The 17,444-nt window shown below is 45.4% G+C and overlaps 1 protein-coding gene and 1 long non-coding RNA gene across 2 annotated transcripts in view; one reads left to right on the top strand and one right to left on the bottom strand.

Annotated features, from left to right (window-relative positions):
• Positions 1-17,444, top strand: part of PTPRN2 (protein tyrosine phosphatase receptor type N2) — an 815,057-nt gene that overhangs the window by 140,693 nt on the left and 656,920 nt on the right. The window lies entirely within an intron of this gene.
• On the bottom strand, positions 9,912-10,445 carry LOC120638771. Its single transcript, XR_005660709.1, has 2 exons — positions 10,229-10,445; positions 9,912-10,151 (listed from the first exon to the last, which is right to left on the bottom strand). It is a non-coding gene; the product is annotated as an uncharacterized LOC120638771 (long non-coding RNA).

Below are 17,444 nucleotides of genomic sequence, written 5' to 3'. Positions count from 1 at the left end.
AAGTGTGGTAGAAAGTCCAGATCAGGGAATACCAGGTTCCCTGGGGCTAAGACAGTAGAGTGCTTTCTGTCCATGCATCAATCCCATCACCGGGTCAGAAGATATGCCATTTCAGCACAAATCCCAAAATGATGCACTGGAGATCAGAAAGAAGTGAAGAAACAGTTCATGATTTTTGCATCCGTATCAAGTTTGTTTTGCAAGTAAAGCAAATTTTCTAATAACCTACGGTCATGCCAGCTCAGATACTGGGGGAATACAGATAATCTTAAAGCGGTGCGAAATACTGTTCAGTAGCTAAACGGATTAGGCACTCTGTGTAATGTATTATATTTCTTGTTTTTTAGTTTCTATATTATTACAATTCTCAAAGGCCTAAGGAAAGCAAATGCAGCACAGTGAGAAGGATTATGAAAATCCAGTGTAGAAGGGGTTGTCGATCACCTATCAATCATCAATCTTTTCAACCACGTCTGCCCAGTTGTATCTATTTCTGGTAACATCAGTAGTGGCACATTCAAACTAGAAGCAGCTATAAGTGTTCATTCTCAATGCAGCTAAGTGGCCACCCTCATGATCAAGTCATGTAAGTGGGGGTGCCGGAAGTGTAACACACATGGGTGGCTTCATTTATTTTGTTTCCTTGTCATCCAAAGCATCTATTAAGTCACCTTGGCCCCGGCCCTCTAACAGCTGACATTCTTAAGCAGACACTAGAGCCCCAGACAGGGCCTCTGCCAAGGAAGATGAGCGGTAGGAGTCCACCTATCTGGTTGGGAACACTGGGGATGTCATTTACTATGTCTGAAGCTAGAGTGCAGCCCATTTTCCTCCAGCGGTCATCTAGGGCAGAATTTCAAATGAAGCCCATTAGTACTGAAATCCCATGTGCTCTTGTGGAATTCAGAATCCACTTACCAGTCTCGCTCGTGAGATTCACTGAACAGTGGCTAAACTCTGCCCCTTTGACGAATTCATTCCAAGCTCACCCAAACCTTGCCTAACTCGAGGAGAAATAGACTTGGCTTTGTCAGTTGGATAATGAAAGTCCCTTTTTCTAGGCTAAAATTACTCACTCTCTCACGCCCACATTCATTGACTCTGTCCTGCAGCCTTTCCAGCACACTGACCCTCTGGGACATTGGTGTGTCCTCAATTTTGTCTACTTAACACGACAAGAACTAAATTTGTCAGGGATGAAATATCACTGTCTCTTCCTCATTTGTGCAAGTCTGACCAGGATGAAAAAAAAATTAGAAATGCCCTATGAAATGACCTGCCATTCACTGCCCGATTCAGAAGCTACATGCTTAATATATACTGGAACAGCAACGTGGGCTTTGATGAATTTGAGACTTAGTAGGGAAATTCAGTTCAGGAGACATTGATTTTTGGCCCAGCCGGTTGGATTTTAGGTTTCTTTGCCCACAGCAAATGCATAATTTCAACTCAGTAGTTTGTTGCAAAATGCTGAATGGCCTTTTGGCGTGAAATGGAATTGCAAAAGGTCCATTAGAGCCAGAATCAATCCTTTAGGAACGATATTGTGTCGGAAAGAGCTGAGGTTAGTCTGACTTTCCACTTTAACAATGTTTTTGTTAACCTACATGTTTTTGTGAGTCTTAAGGGCTTCCTAATGCACTGGATCGCCTCTTCCTAAGTGTATGATTTGTAATTACGGATCCTTGCTTATTACGGAGTGTGTAATGTTTGCCTGCTTCCCTCAGGCAAGAAAGGCTTCATGTAGAAAACCTGTTAGGTGGTAAAAATCTCAAGCGGCCATAGAAGAGGCACAGGATGTATAGAACCATTTCATAGTCACCCCCAGTAGCAAGCACTAAGTCCCCACAGGTGCAGAACTCTGAATCACCTGAACAAAGATAGGTGAACAGATACCAACTAAACCACCTCTGGCCTTCAGGTCCTTTTTGGAGAAAATAGCATGTAGAGTTGACGTGCAGACCAAGACAGCTGATCCCCAGTGTCAATCATCTAGAACATGGGGGTAGAGTGGTTGCAAGGCTCCAGCTGAAGAGAAACTCGCTTCATAGTACTTACTGGGTCCTCCACATCGACGTTCGTGTGCTCAAATGGATTCTTCCAGCACCGCCTGTGGCTGTATCGAAATTAGGTTTGTGTTGTTGGATGACTGTTCCCCAGTTCTAGAGGAAGCACGTGTCCTGGCAGACCCAACTCTTAATATGGACAGAGGACAGTGTGTATAGATGTGTCACAAGCAGAGAAAGTGTAGGCTTTAAGTGTCTGGGATGGTGCTTTAAGGGACGGGAGGTTGCAGCATAGAGCAGCTCAGCCAGTGCTGTAGATGTTTGCTGCCCAGCAAAGGTACCATTTATGAAGGCTCAGGGTTGGGTAGGAGAAAGCTGGAAGATTGGCTGAGGAGGCGGAGGGAGGGAGTGAATGGGGGAGACTAGGGTAGTAAGTGGACCAGAAATGACCTGGAAGAGTTTAGATCAATCAGTAGTATTTATTGAGGGATCGACTATGTGTAGAATACTGTACTAAGAAGCTGATATAATAGAGGAGCTAACAGTTCACCTTGAGGTTATATACAGAGAGCCATTGAAATAAAAAAAAAAAAAGGGATGGGTAAGATGGATGACTTGAGTGGTAAATTTGCATTGCTTTTTATTTAAAATCACACTTTGGGCTAATCAGAGTTTTTTTTTTTAATTGAAATGCCTGAATGAAGATGTACTGAAGGTAGTCAGAGCAATATATTTAGTGGCAGAAAAAAGAAACTGATCCAAGCTAAATCCCAGGAACATTCTTACTAGCTAGATTTATCTGCCCGTGTATGTATGTCTTTCAATTTTCAGAGGATTCCAGGTATTTATAAATGCATTTGAGTGGTTATGTAGTGGTAATTGGAGAAAATGAATTTTAAATTTCAAAGCTGGAGGCACAATTTGTCGTTACAAAATGGGTCAAGAAAGTACACTGGTTTGAGCATTATTTAACTGTGAAGTTTCTGTTTAAAATGATTACAACCGGAAGAGCCCATTTAATTTCATTGTGTGGCTTTCTCTGCAGCAAAATGAAGCTCCTCTTTTTTCCTGTAGATGACTAATAGCATTTCCCTTCCAAAAAGTTCATTTATTCAGTTAGTGCAATGGATCTGACCTGACTTATCAAGCCAAAATTTCCCCAACCTTGAAATACAGCACCAAGTGTTACGTGGGGAAACTCAAAGAATTAACCTTATACTGCTAAGACCTTGGAAGTAGGTGGTCTACGATAAGAAACTATGACACTGGATTTAGAACCTCAGGGATGTCTTTGTGGAGGAATAAAAACGTAAGGCTGCTTCTAGCTTCCATTGCCAACACAGTCTGAGCTGGCATATTCTTAATGGGGCTTCTCAGCGGGTGCCTCTGATGTATTACTTACTTCTGAACCAGGGTGATGCTGATTTCTTTGGTCGTCTCACTTTCGTAGATGAGATTGCTCACCTGAAATTCGGTTAGAGTATTTAGCAGATGAGAATTTATTTTATGGTGATTTCTGTCTCGGCTAATGAGTTTTCTGACTGAATAGCCGTTGTTGGGTGTTCTGATTCACTCCCCAGTCAATTGATCAGTGGTACCTATTGAACGCTTATTGTGCATAGAGCACTGCACCGACTTTTGGGGGGTTTGGTATAACAGAGTTGGGAGATATGTTCCCAGCCCACAAGGATCTTACAGTCTACTGGAGGAGGCAGACATTAAAATAAATTATGGCTTTGAAAGTAAATGCTGTGGGGCTGAGGGTGGGGTGAATAGCCAGTGCTTTAAGAGTACAGATCTAAGTGCCTAGGCAGTACAGAAGAGAGAGGGGTTAGGAGAAAAGAGAGCTTAGTTGGGGACCTGGCTTTTGTAAATATTCTTTCCAAGATCTCAGCTGAATTAACATTAACCACACTTCATGATGCAGTATTGAATACTGTCAGAAGATGGAGTCCCCTTTTGTATCTTTGGTGACAGGATGATACAAGAGTGGAAAGAAATTGATTAAAAGGAGGAAGCCGTGAATAGGCTAGCTACTGTCTCTGGAAAATATATGTTTGATCTTTTAGTAGCCTGACTCATTTTGCTTTTGCCTAACTATTGCCATGGCTCTTGATTTGTAGATGAAGATCTGAGTTTCGGGTTTCTTTGCTCTAAAAGTGTTGAAAAACACAGGTGCCATAATAAATGTTCCCCTCCTAGGCCAGGTGATCAGGATTCTGTTTAGTCAGGTGTAGATGCAACACATTCAAGCAGTATCAGATGAGCAGTGAGATGAGCAGAATAAGAAATTAGGAATTCAAAAGACCTGATTTCATTGAAATCCAGAGGAAAAACAACAGGCACATACCGATGGAAAATCAACTGCAAAGAGGAACTTGCTGTAGAAGTTGAATTCTATGAAACAGATCTCAGATCCAAACTGGAGGCATTAGTGAACCTTTCAAAATAAGTTTTCCTTGTTTTTTGAGAGGAAAAACTCCTAAGCATCTGAGAGTCCTGGGTCCTCTTACTTAACTCCTTCCTCCCTCCTTCCGAAATCTTCATCAGCCAGAGTCCCCCACCTCCCGGTTGTGCCCAAGTGTGTCTAATGTCTGTATAAGAGGCCCTAGAGAATGAATGACCTTGTCCTGGTATCAAATGGCCTTTAATCTGTGTCTTACAAGCATAGGTCAAGGAGGATAGGAGCTTCCAAGGAGAAGGCAGGTTCAGGTTTGAGAACAGTCTTTGGGGGCTCTGGGAAGAAGGGGGTCAGTTAAGAGCAGTGAATATGCTGTTTGGAGTGTGAATCTTTTTTATCTCCCTAACCGTGACACTAATTGCCTTATTTGTGAATAGAGCAATTTTTGCTTCCCATTTCAGTTAATTTAGTTCTTGGTCAGCCATCTTGACTGTAATGGTTGCTCTGTTCTTTATTTCTCTGCATGAAGCCAGGCAAAAACAAAACAAAAGGTTGTGCCTCACAATTTGGTTATGAGGCTGACAGAATTGCCACCTAGAAAGTCACATATAGTGTAAATGTGTGCTGATTCTGGCAAACATTTATATACTTGTGGGACCTAATGTCAGACAAGGTGGGAAATTCTTTCCTGGGTTGTCGGTTAGGGTGAGACGGGTGTGTATAAATAGAGGCCAGGGATAGGAGGGAATTGTCTATGTGATGAGTGAAGGGAAAGGCCTCATTGAAGATGGCCTCTCACAGTCTGGTCAGGAAGAGACTGGCACAGGGATGAGGAGAGGTGGCTGGCTCCCCCAGCCCCTCAAACTACTGATCAGGACCAATGTCTGAACACATGTCTGGTTGATTCTGAAGGCAAATTTCCTGCACTGATTGAAGAAACAGATCAAATACAGAAACCCTTTGTAATGCAAATGGAATTCCCACAGCCCTATGGTGATGTGATGAGTAAGTGCTACACACGTGGATTAAAAATCCCCCTGGGGATGGGTGGAAGCTGTTTAAGCATATTCCAGACTTTTCAAGTTTTTGGAAAACTTTAGAAAGCAAGGTCACAGACAAGGTGCAAGCAACTGCTTTTCATCTGCTTTTAGGATCAGAGATATAATCACGTTTCGTATTTTCCTCTGTTAGACTCCAAATTGAGCGTCAGACTCTGTAGCAGATATTCCAGATGAAGATTTATTTGATGAGTGAACCTGTTCCTGTTGGTAATTGTTTCAAAACTTGAAAATGCAGTGGATAGGGTCATAGGATTTAGTGCCCATCATAATAATAATATTAATAATTATGGTATTTGTTAAGTGCTTACTATGTGCCAAGCATTGTTCTAAGATCCGGGGTAGACGGGAAGCAGCGTGGGGTAGACGGGAAGCAGCGTGGCTCAGTGGAAAGAGCACGGGCTTGGGAGTCAGAGGTCATGGGTACGAATCCCGGCTCTGCCACTTGTCAGCTGTGTGACTGTGGGTAAGTCACTTAACTTCTCTGTGCCTCAGCTACCTCATCTGTAAAATGGGGATTAAGACTGTGAACCTCATGTAGGACAACCTGATTACCCTGTATCTACTCCAGTGCTTAGAACAGTGTTCCGCACATAGTAAGTGCTTAACAAATACCAACATTATTATTATTATAAAAAGTAATCAGGTTGTCCCACAGTCTTAATTCCCATTTTACAGATGAGATAACTGAGGCCCAGTGAAGTTAAGTGGCTTGCCAAGGTCACTCAGCAGGCAAGTGGCAGATGCGGGATTAGAACCCATGTCCTCTGACTCTCAAACCCATGCTCTTTCCCTAAGCCACGAGCTAGGACCACGTCAGCTTCATAGCATGGTACAAACCCAAATTGTTTGAAGCCTATCTTGAAGTTCTAATTCTAGCTGTTACTTGGTCCTCATTTGCCCTTAGTGTTTGAATTTGTGTTTCTGAACATGCTTGGGATTTTGGAGAACTGGAATATGTAATCCAGGGACTGGAATCACCTAACAATAATAATAATACTAATAACAATATATGTGTTTATTATATGCCATGCTCTGGACTAAACAGAGTATAATGAGAAGGAACAGAGTCCCTGTCCTAGGGCTCAGCACTGTGACAGATGAAATAATAATATTGTATTATTGTGTATTGTATTGTATAATATGAAAAGCACATTACAATTACTTGATAGTAATTATGGTATTTGTTAAGGGTTTACTATGTGCCAGGCACTGATCTAAGCGCCAGAGTAGATTCAAGGTTAATTGGGTTGGACCCAGTCTCTTTCCCACATAGGGCTCACAGTCTTAATCCCCATTTTACAGATGAGAGAACTGAGGCCCAGAGAAGTGAAGTGACTTGCCCCAGGTCACAGCAGACAGGTGGGGGAGCTGGGATTAGAACCCATGACCTTCTAACTCCCAGGCCTGTGCTCTATCCCTTAGGGAACACTGCTTCTCAAATTATAATGTGAATATAAATGATCTTTTGAATTTGATTTTTTAAATGTACATATGTGAATACTTAAGTCTGTGTTATCTCTGATGTCCTCTTTAGCAAAAGGCACATTAGGAATTTGTTCTTATCTGGGATAGCACCTCCTGCCTTTATCAGATGCTGAATTAAAATAGACTTTAATCACTCTAAATTAGTCAAAGTACTTCATAGGTTGAGGAGGCAAAGAGGTGTTTAATTGAAGGCAAACTTTGTAGCATTATCTTGAAATCAGGATTTAATTGGAAACACAAATGGTAAAAGATTCCAACCCAAGGCGAAGGTTTCCCAGGTATTACTTAATGCCATGGTGGTTTAATTCTGGGAGGCTCATGATGAGGATTTGATGATTACAGATAGCAGATGTTTAGTTTTGTTTGTTTTTTAATGGTATTTGTAAAGCACTTACTATGTTCCAGGCACTGTACTAAGCACTGGGGTAGGTACCAGGTTGTCAGGTTATACTGTATCCCACAGGGTACTAGCATCTTAATCCCCATTTTACAGATGAAGTAACTGAAGCACAGAGAAGTGAAGCAGCTTGCCCATGACCGCACAGAAGACTAGCGGCAGAGCGGGGATTAGACTCCCAGTCCTTCCGACTCCCAGGCCCGGGCTCTATCAGGGCCACATTGCTTCTCCTAAAATGCCGTGTGGTAGTCTGAGAACTTTGCTTGGGGGAAAACCTGAGAAATAGGGTTTAGAGCAAGATAATCTCCAAATTAAGGTGATCACCCAGTTAACCCAATCTAGCCTCCTTTTAACCCCAAGTAGAGTTTTTATAGCGAGAAATTGCCTTACCTTGTGAACATCTCTGGTGGCCAATCAGAGAAGCAGGAAGGCAACACTTGCTAAGGAGTAGAAACTCCAAAATGTTAGATCCCCCCCCCCCCCCCCCAGTCTGTCCTCTGGAGGCCTCCCCTTCAGTAGCATCACCTTTGAGTATTCACCTGTGGTGCGTGTGTGGCTGAAAGGGTCTTTGCAGGACCAACGGGCAGCCCCAGCTGCACTGTCCACACCCACATCCTGTCCCTTGTCCTCTCGGTACGGGGCCGCGGCCCTGTTTTCACTTCTGTCTCCTTGTCTCAGGAACCTGACAAAACTACCATTCAACAGAGCCCTTCCTGTCTTGATGGCAGTGAGCCATTTAGGACTCAAGACATGACATTTAGAAGGGGTCGGGTTCCATTCATTTATTTTTTTACCATAAACATGGAGAGTAAAGAATGAATGGGTGGCAGAGGCAGTGGCGTTAATGGAGTAGGAAGCAGTGAGGCTTAGTGGAAAGAGCCTGGGCTTGGGAGTCAGAGGTCATGGGTTCTAATCCTGGATTTGCCACTTGTCTACTGTGTGACCTTGGGTAAATCACTTAACTTCTCTGTACCTCAGTTCCCTCATCTACAAAATGGGGATTAAGACTGTGAGCGTTACGTGGGACAACCTGAGTACCTTGTATCTGCCTCAGTGCTTAGAACAGTGCTTGGCACATAGTGCTTAAATACCGTCATTTTTATTATTACTATTACTTTTTTTAAAGTATTTAAGCATTTCCTGTGTATCAGGCACTGGACTAAGTGCTGCAGTAAATAGACGATAATCAGGTTGGACACAGTCCCTGTCCCACATAGGGCTCACACTCTTAATCAGCATTTTACAGATGAGGCAACTGAGGCACAGAAAAGTCAAGTGACTTGCCCAAGGTCACGCAGCAGACAAGTGGCAGAGCCGGCATTAGAATCCGGGTCTTCTGACTCCCAGGCCCATGCTCTTTCCACTAGGCCATGCTGCATCTTTGTATGTTTGTCGATGCCATGGCTATTGGGTTTTAAACTGGTTTCATCAAGCACTACAATACAGAAGTACTTGTCAACATCGTTCTGTTTGCCCAGGACTGATACTAGCTGAAATTTACCACAGTGCATTCTTCTTCATTGTAAGTACTTCTGATTTAGAAGAGGCAACGATCACTCTTATCCAGGCTATATAGGGGATTTCAGTCAGTTGCCTTATTGCCAAATGTTGTGGGTAACCAGGAAAACTAGAGTAGTTGCAATTCTCTCAAGAGACAGCTAACATTGAATTGCTTCTCATCATGGTGTTTATATCGAGCCCCCAAATCATCATATCCACTATTTCCTTTCTGACATTAAAGGCCACCAGATGTCAGTGTGACTTAAAGAATGAAGTCATAGCTAACATGGCACCGAATTAATCATTCTGTAGCTAGAAATTGCCTGGATTTTTTTTCTAATTCTTGAGCACTCTGCAGCCCAGATTAATCAGTGGCACTTACTGTGCGCAGAGCCCTGTACTTAGTGCTTGGGAGAGTACAATACCACAGAGTCGGTCGACACGTTCCTTCCCCGCAAGGAGCTAGCTTAACTTTTGAAAGCAGTAGCTCCTCGCAATAACCAGAGAGGCCCCAGGACCTAGTAGACATTTTAGCCTTTCTTTTTCCTATCTGTGGAGTATTCACAATAATGTAGCTGCCGTTTTCATTATTATTATTATTACTAGTAGTAGTAATAGAAGTAATAATAATGCTGGCATTTAGCAAGTGTTTTTTTATGTACTAAGCCCTGGTATCGATACAAAATAATCTGATTAGGCAGTCTGTGTTACAGGGCTCACAATCTGAGAGGGAGCAGTCAATCAGTGTTATTTATTGAGTGTTTATTTTGTGCAGAGCTCTGTACTAGGTGCTTGGGAGAGCGTACTACAATGGAGTTGGTTGCCCCGTTCCCTGCCCACTGGGAGTTTGGTATCTTATCCCCATTTTAGAGATGAGGGAAATAAGAGCCGAAAAGGTTAGGTGACTGGCAGCTTAAGGCTATGATAGGCCAGTGGCAGAGTTGGGATTAGAATTTGGGTCTCCTAACTCGCAAATCCATGCACTTTCCTTCTGATCTGGCTGCCTCTCCATGTTGCTAAACATTTTAAATAATGCCACCCTAGGGATATAGTGGGCCGTATTTGGTTTTCGTGACCTGCTTTATTTTGCTCATGGTGACCGCCGCGTCCTGGGTTGCAGAGTTTTCTGGACAGGAAAGAGAAAAAATATGCACACGCCCCATCCTGCTTCCTCCCCCGCAGTCTTACTGTGGAAGACATCAGCTCACGACCCCTCCTTTTTCAGCAGAGCCCGATGGGGCCAGTGTCATGGAGTGGTGAAGTCCAGCGCTTCCCCGCCCGACAGAATCTGTCGCCGCTCCCTGCGGATCGAAAAGTTTAGGGAATCCCGGTCCCCAGTTCATCGTAGCCTATCTTTGCAGGCTGATGGAGCGCTTACCCGGCCGACGGGCCTCTCCCCGTGTGGACACGAGGTGAATGCTGGCCCCTGCCAGGTGTTCCTCAGGGCCCGAGAGAGCAGCAGGAGATGCCTGAGCCACCGCCCTGCCTCAGTGGGCAGCACGACTTCCAGCAGGGGGAGCACGGTGTCAATTCCAGAGTGACCTCGACTTAGCCGTGATTCGAACGACGCGTCCTGAGCCACCCTGGGATGGAGGCGTTGTCACCTGGCCTGTTGCCATGGTGATAGCCAAGCCTCCCCTGCTTGGAGCCTAACCCCGGGCGGTGGGCTCTGGACTTGGCTTCCCTGGCTGTCTTGTAGCAACTCCGCTTTAGGCCCCCGACTCTGATTATGCCACGTACCCCCAGGAAGGCCCAAATCCTCACACACGTAAGAGCTTGGAGAACCCAGACGGGGTTTCTAGGATGATTTTTCATGTTTAGACCGTGAGCCGGTTATTGGGCGGAGTTCGTCTCTATCTGTTGCCGAATTGTACATTCCAAGCGCTTCATACAGTGCTCTGCACAATAAATACTATTGAATGAATATGTTTTTACACCAGACAGTCTGGTTTGCAGTGGGTGTGTCCCCTGCCTGGAATGGATGTGGACCCAGAAGCCTTTATGTCCAATATTTTTATTTCGAACAACCAGTCTCTAGCACAGTTCCTGCCACAGGACTCTGCAATTCTGTGGGTTCCCAGGGACCCAGGAGGAGACGGTGATGGTTCTGGAGGAAAGGGAGAGGGTCAGGACTCCTCTCAGGGATACACTCTAGGTTCTGTGGATTTCCATAGTAGGTTCTCTCTGACCTCATTAAGTTATGTGACAAAATCTACACATTATCATAATGCATGTCTATTATTTCTGGCTCAGAAAAGACCCATCTGATGTCCACTGATGCTGTTGGGGTCCCTTCTAAGCGTTTTGACACACCAAGCCTTCACAGTGGGAGAGGTTTAACGATAGTGTCTGGGAGCCAGGGATTCACGTGGCACCGGAAGAAAGTTAGTCCTTGGGAAGGCCTTCGGATGAGGAAGCACTCTTAGGTCACTTGGCAGAATGGGTGCACATCTGAGCCAAGGGCATTGTGACCAGCTGCACTGGAAGTTCTCCAGCCCTCTTTGAAGGCTAAACGGAGCTGACTGTTCTGTCTCTTGTCTTTCTGACAAGATTTCCCTTTCAAGCCGGCACTTTCTTGGCCTTTGGAATGAAAGGACCCAGACTCCCAGATCAATGTCTAAAGTTAGAACTGGTATTTATTGAGCACCCACTGGGTGCAAAGCACTGAATTAAGTGGAGGGAAAACCATGCCAGGCACCAGACCCTTTCCCTCCCTTCAAGGGGCTTATACTCTGACAGGAGCCATTTGCTGGATTCCTGTGGCTATCCTTTCCATGTCCTTTTTCTCCTCTCTCTCGTTTGTCCTCTCTGCTCACTTCTCATCCTCATCCTTCACATTCCTGTGCCCATGAGGGTTTGGAGCAGTGAGTGAGTTTACATCTGGGGAAGGTTGGTTATTCCAGGCTCTTCAAGCTATCCTTCAAACCCTTTCAAAATGGTAGCCCTGTCAAAATGCTGTTTCTGCTTCCAGGAACAGTTCATGGTTTTTGTCTGTTCTTGCCTTTCAAAAGTGGCTGAAGAGGCTTTCTGGAAAACATAAAACCAACCAAAGAGGTACTCTCATGCAAAGGTCAAATATGAAAAATTTCATCATAGTGGATGAAATGGAGATTTGTGTCAGAATCGGTCATCATCTTGGGGGGAAATGAGGATGTTAGTATTAAGAATTAGGGTAGAAATGGATAGCATTTTCGTTAGCATTTCATCCCTTTTAGGGTGTATGTAATCTATTGGACAAGACATCCATGAACGTGTGCGTATATACATCTCCCTGATTGATAGCAATGAGGGGCCGTGAGGGGTCCAGGCCCCATTTCTTTCTGTAATTATCTTTGTGCTTCATATGACATTTTAGCAGCTGGCATTGATAGTGCTGAATACATTTTTCAGGTTGAGGTTGATTGAAATGAACATGAGAACCTGTCATGATAACCTCTTGGAATACCTTTTGGATCGGAGAACACAACGAAGTAATTGCGTTGGAGATGGAGCATAAACTTTATCTGCCTATCTGCAATAATTATGGAGCTATTCAGAAGTGACAAGAATTCAAAAGTGGATAAACTGCCTCACACTTTTAATCTTAGGCTTGAAAGTTATGGAAGCATGAATGAAAACAACAACAGTGCTTTTTTGTTTCCTGGCCGTCTGAGGTGCCACCAGACACTTTGGAGACCAAACGTAGCAGAGGGAAAGACCGAGCAATTAATTCACCATGCAATAAGGGTCTCCTTGTTACAGAGATTCCTTTGAAGAGAAGTTTTATCTTCTGTATGGGGCAATTTGTCACCCAACCTAAATCTCGCCTTGAGTCAATGTGGTTCACATTTGTGGGGTGTGCATGTGTGTATGTTTGCGGTAGGGTTTTTTATTACTATTTTCATGGTATATGTTAGGCACTTACCATGCGCCAGGGACTGTGCTGAGCTCTAGGGTAGAAACAAGCTAATGAGGTTCGACATAATCCATATCCCACTTGGGGCTCACAGTCTTAATCCCCGTTTTACAGATGAGGTAACTGAGGCACGGAGAAGTGACTGCCCCAAGGTCATACAGCCGAACCAGGATTGCCGTGCTTCTTCCCTGTGTATGTATGTGAATGTTGTCCTAGAGACAGTGGAGTTTGTATATGTGGTGTATCTTAATGTATCTGGAGAGAAAGGGAGAGTAGAGAGAAGGAAGTATATCTCATTAGGGATCATACTTCAACCGCAGAAGGTGGGACTGCGTGTCCCGGATTGAAATATTGGGTATAAGATTCTTGGAATTTCTTCAAAGTGACTTGAGATTTTTGCCCGCAGAAGAATGTAGTGTCTACAGAGTACAAGAACTGTTCTGATGAAGTAGTAACTTGTGCTTTTGATCCTGTTAGCCTGGTAATGGTGAGTTGGTAAAATCCATCTTCAGTGACAGCAGATGATCCACTTCTGACTCTTCCTGTATTTGTTGGCGAGGCAGAGAGAAATGGTGGCAGGAGAGGGGAAGTGTTATTGTACTGAAGGTTTCGGAGCCTCTTCCACCGTTCCTTATGGATTCACTGTTTGGCAAATGGGACAGCTAAGTCGGGAGGCTTCTCGAGAGAAGGAGAAGGAGGTTTTCAAGGCACAGGTTTTATGAGAAAACACAAGTAGGTGGGTTTTTAACCTGTTTAGGAAGATTAAAAATTATGGAGCTACAAAATGAAAAACCATCTTCTTTCCTTCTTTAATCTAGTAGCATTTTCTTGCTCTATCTAACCTTTGTAAATCAAATGAGTACTACAAATGCTTGTGATGGGAGTTGCAGTGGTCCCCTAAAGACATCTATTTGCTGGACCCCTGCCGACCCACACTTTCCCCCTTTGCTTTGTTAACTGACTGGGCCTGCTACTCTCTCCACCACCTATTCCCTGGCTAATGGGTCCCAAAGCTAATGGACCTGGGAGATGCCAACTCACCCCTTGCAGAGGAGAGGTGCCAGTGGCACTCATGCCCTCCCTCCCTCCTCCTCCTCCCCCCTTTTGCCTCTCCCCTTGATCTGGTCTTGGCACCAGGAGTGAACAGGCTCCAGATGTGGGCCAACCAAGAGACCCTTGAGATTAATCATTCAATCAGGCTTGTTGAGCACTTAGTGTGCAGAGCACTGTACTAAGCAGTTGGAAGAGGACAACACAACAGAGTTGGTAAACACGTTCCCAAGGAGCTTACAGTTTAGAGGGTTGTTGATGAAATGTTGGTAAAGAAAAGCTGGGGCTTTCAGGACTCTTCATGAGTCGATTAGACTGTGAGCCCGCACTGGACAGGGATTGTCTCTATCTGTTGCCGAATTGTACATTTCAAGCGCTTAGTACAGTGCTCTGCACATAGTAAGTGCTCAGTAAATACTATTGAATGAATGAGTCCCCATTCACAGTCTCAGTTTTCCCCTTTCTCCTCCCTCCCTCTCCTCAGACTCAGCTGTGTAGGGCAGCATTGTTTCTGGGGGCAGGGCACTGAGCCCTGTTCCAACACCTGTGTTAGATTCTTAACCCCCCCCCCCCCCCCACCCCCCAGTGCCACTTACTCAGGTGGGAATCCTTCCTTTCTGTGACCACACCCACAGCCTGGAATATTCACTGTTGTGGCAACAGTGATATCCCGGCCCCCTCTTAGGGCACACCTCCGATCTCAGAGTTCTGCCTTTTGAGTATGCAGATGCAGTGATGGTCAGCAGAAAAGGAGAAGGGAAGAGGTGGGTGTAGAGGGCTACAAGGGGGAGACCTAGGGGAGTTAGATGCCTGTGTAGAATGGAGGACATGGGCAGAAATATCGGGATGCCCTGGAACCAAAGGATCAAGGATGAGGCTAGGGGTTTAGAGCGGTGGTGGCTGACCCACTTCTAATCTGCATTTGCAAGGAATCCCCATCTTCCACCTGCCCACGCACATTTACTTCTTCCCATATCCACCACAAACCACGTGGGCAGCCACAGATTTCCTGGAACAGAGACGGTCCACACGTCTGTAGCCCATGATGCTCCACGTTCCGTTCGGGAAAAGCGTGAGCTCTCGTTTGGTATTTGAGTAGTTGCCGTGAAGCTGGGTTCCGAGGGAGAGCTAGACCATCTGTTGTGTGGGAGAATTGGTATACTGACTCTCATCGGGCCCATCCGGTGGTGGGGCGGTGGGGGAGGGCTTTCCCCGGTCTTCCCACCTGCCTGGCGGCACCACGGCGGTGGCGGCTGCTGTACCGGGATGCCCGCTGTTTAGAGCCCTCTGCTTGTCTGCTCACTGGTGGAAGCTGGGGCTTTTGGAAATGTTTTGTCGGGACAGTTTTCTCTTATCCTCATTACGACCATTTTCATTCGTGTTGCCGCCACGTGCTTTATTGCCTCGGTGATATTTTCAGAGCCCTGGATCCTCTGATGACCCCCCCAGTAACACCAGCTAGTCCTCTGCCCACTGAAGCAATAGATGTGTGTCATATAGGTTATGTCACACAGGGGCGTGCTAAGGGACACTCGAAAGAGTTGTTTAGGGAAGTCTCCAGTGGGGACTCCTGCCTACTGTGGCCAGCCCTTGCGTTCTTCTCGAGGTATCTGAAAGCAGAAGCGCCGCTTCTGAGCTGTGGGATCCAGCCGTGGGAGGCAGGGCCCAGTGACTCCAAATGCGGCTTCTGCTGCAGTGTATTTTGGGCCATACTGTCACGGGCATGAGCGGTTACTAGCTAAGGACCATGGTGATGAGCAGGGGGTCTATGGGAGAGGAGGAATGGGGCATCACTGGGAGAGGAAAGATGAGGCGCAGAGGGAAAGCTGTCCTGGTACCACAAACAAAACCAGAGGTGTGGAATGGGCATGTGCCCATCCAATTTCAATTGAAGATTAGATAAAGTTAATGAATTCAGTCATATTTATTGAGGGCTTACTGGGTGTGGAACACCATACTAAGCACTTGGGAGAGTATACTGCAACAATAAACAGACACATCCCCCACCCACAATGAGCTTACAGTCTAGAGCAAACTTGGGACTGATGTGGATAGGAAGGATAGAAGAGGGCGAGGAGGAAAATCAGATAATAATCTGAGGCAGATGCACAGAGTAAATCTCCTAGAACTACAAAGCACATAAGAATCAGATTCCATTAAAATAAGTCAGTAATAGCTTTGAAGTGCTTGTAATGTGTAAAATGCGGCACCAAGTGCTGGAAAGAATCCTTGGATGTTAATTCATACTTCTTCCTGGCCCACAGCGGGATCTCAGTTTAAGAATTTGAGGACAGATATAGAGGGAGATGGAAAAAAAAAATCACCCAATTTTGAAGAGAAAGGAAAACTTACTGTATAAAGAGTACATATTTATTTTGCCACTACACAGATTTTTGGGGAGGGTCTCATAGGATAAAAGCTATGACCAAAATGACCGTGAAGACCAACTCCTGCCTTCCTTGTCCCTCTGCCTATCTGCCCACCCTGCTTTTGAAAGAGCCTGATGTTGAGCTGATTCTGGGAGTCAGAGCAATTCCCACATTCTCCTTCTTGCCACCAGCCAGCTCACTGGCACCGCCGCAGCCGGACTCCCCACTTGGCCTTCCACCCCAACCAGAGCAGCAGCTGGCCCAGAACTGTGGCCGAATCCGGGAAGGGAGGGCACCTAACAACATTACCTCTCTCATTCACTCATCGAGCTGCCACCTGGCCACCAGGATAAGCCAGCTTCAGCCTGCCAAACCTCTCTGGAACAGGACCAGAGGCTGGTCCCTGGCTTATCTCTCCTGCCTGCTAAGATGCTAGAGCATAAATAGGGTGCTGGACTCTGCCTGGATAAAGAGGGGCTCAGCCACCAGGCTCTCTCCTTCCGCATGCCTGCTAGGCTGTGGCTCCAGCCCGGTTGCATTGACTGAAAGACCAAGGATGGACACAGAAAAGGAAGAAGGAGGAAGAGAGTGTGAGAGATGGTAAGGGGCTTTGAGAGAAAGGAGGGGAAGAGTGAAAGTATTAGACACAAAGAGGAATACAGGGAGAGAAAGAGGGAGAAGAGCAGAGCATTATACAAAGGCTAAGTGGAAAAATGTAAATAGATAGGAAGAGAAATGACAGAGAGTACACGGAGAGAGTGACAGGTAAATGGAAAGAAGATGAGATGGGGAGACTGCAGAGGTGGAAGAGATGGAGAGGGATGATGGATTTTAGCAACCAAGAGCAATGGGAAGGGCAGTGATAAGGGGAACTAAAGGGACCAGGAGGGACAGCAGAATAAGGGCAGAGAGAGGGACAAATGATGTGTATTTTGCTTCTGTTGTACTCTCCCAAGCATTAATTCAATGTCTTGTACTCAGCCGATGGTCAAGCGGTACCATTGATTGATAGCAGTAAAGCCAGACAGGGTGAATGGAGACAGGAAGGAAAGAGACCAACATGAGAGTTGAGAACACCCAAGGAGGAGGAAAAACTCAGTGTTAATCAAAACTGGGTGAAGTTTCAATAACTATCTCTAGGCAAGAGTAGCATAGAGCCTTGAAGGCCTTCTGAGCTCGTTTTTCTTGGACCAGACTTCACATCCCTCCATTTATTTAGTCGGACACCTTGCCTCTAGTCTGAAGGAAAGACTTCATTGCTTAGGCAGGCTCAGAGGGAT

The sequence above is a fragment of the Ornithorhynchus anatinus genome, chromosome 13, assembly GCF_004115215.2.
Source record: "Ornithorhynchus anatinus isolate Pmale09 chromosome 13, mOrnAna1.pri.v4, whole genome shotgun sequence".
Classification (NCBI taxonomy): domain Eukaryota; kingdom Metazoa; phylum Chordata; class Mammalia; order Monotremata; family Ornithorhynchidae; genus Ornithorhynchus; species Ornithorhynchus anatinus.
Note: the sequence above shows the minus strand (reverse complement) of the source record. Positions and strands in the feature narration are given on the sequence as shown.